We start from the raw sequence: 1,182 nt of genomic DNA, 5'->3' as shown, positions 1-1,182 counted from the left end.
ATGTTTTCAAAATCTTTTACTTAATTTTCGAAAATTGCTTCCCTTCTTCTCACATCTTTCTATTTATGGACTAACACTATTCCTTGATGCAAAATTTGAACTCCATCCTCTTTGATAAGTTCGAATTTTCTACTTCTGCCTTCCATTTTTCTTTTCCTCTGACACCTCAAGGAATCTCTATACTGTGACATAGAGGATTCCATATTTTCTTGTTCTCTTCTCTTTCATATGAGCAGGAGCAAAGACAAAAGCATTCTTGTTGAGGCTGATCCTGAACCTGAAAGGACCTTGAAGCGGAAGCTAAGAGAAGCTAAGGCACAATTCTCTGTAGAGGACCTAACAGAAATCTTCAAAGAAGAAGAACTCATGGCAGCCGAAAACAACAACAATGCCAACAATGCAAGGAAGGTGCTGGGTGACTTTACTGCACCTACTCCCGATTTCTATGGGAGAAGCATCTCTATCCCTGCCATTGGAGCAAACAACTTTGAGCTTAAGCCTCAATTAGTTTCTCTAATGCAATAGAATTGCAAGTTCCATGGACTTCCATTGGAAGATCCTCATCAGTTTTTAGCTGAGTTCTTGCAAACCTGTGACACTGTCAAGACTAATGGGGTTGACCCTGAGGTCTACAGACTTATGCTATTCCCTTTTGCTGTAAGAGACAGAGCTAGAACATGGTTGGACTCACAACCTAAAGAAAGCCTGAACTCTTGGGAAAAGCTAGTCAATGCCTTCTTGGCAAAGTTCTTTCCACCTCAAAAATTGAGTAAGCTTAGAGTGGAAGTCCAAACCTTCATACAGAAGGAAGGAGAATCCCTCTATGAAGCTTGGGAAAGATACAAACAATTAATCAGAAAGTGTCCATCTGATATGCTTTCTGAATGGAGCATCATAGGTATTTTCTATGATGGTCTCTCTGAACTATCCAAAATGTCTTTGGATAGCTCTGCTGGAGGCTCTCTTCATCTGAAGAAGACGCCTACAGAAGCTCAAGAGCTGATTGAAATGGTTGCAAATAACCAATTCATGTACACTTCTGAAAGGAATCCTGTGAACAATGGGACTAGTCAGAAGAAAGGAGTTTTTGAGATTGACACTCTAAATGCCATATTGGCTCAGAACAAAATATTGACTCAACAAGTCAATATGATTTCTCAAAGTCTGTCTGGAATGCAAAAT

The 1,182-nt window shown here is 39.8% G+C and overlaps 1 non-coding gene across 1 annotated transcript; it reads right to left on the bottom strand.

Moving 5' to 3' along the window:
- Positions 1–771: 771 nt before the first annotated feature.
- LOC112804958 (small nucleolar RNA R71) lies at positions 772–879 on the bottom strand. The gene has a single exon (XR_003203574.1). It is a non-coding gene; the product is annotated as a small nucleolar RNA R71 (small nucleolar RNA).
- Positions 880–1,182: the final 303 nt, after the last annotated feature.

This window comes from Arachis hypogaea, chromosome 5 (assembly GCF_003086295.3).
Source record: "Arachis hypogaea cultivar Tifrunner chromosome 5, arahy.Tifrunner.gnm2.J5K5, whole genome shotgun sequence".
In the NCBI taxonomy this organism is placed as follows: domain Eukaryota; kingdom Viridiplantae; phylum Streptophyta; class Magnoliopsida; order Fabales; family Fabaceae; genus Arachis; species Arachis hypogaea.
The sequence above is the reverse complement of the archived record's forward strand: the minus strand, read 5'-3'. Positions and strand labels throughout refer to the sequence as shown.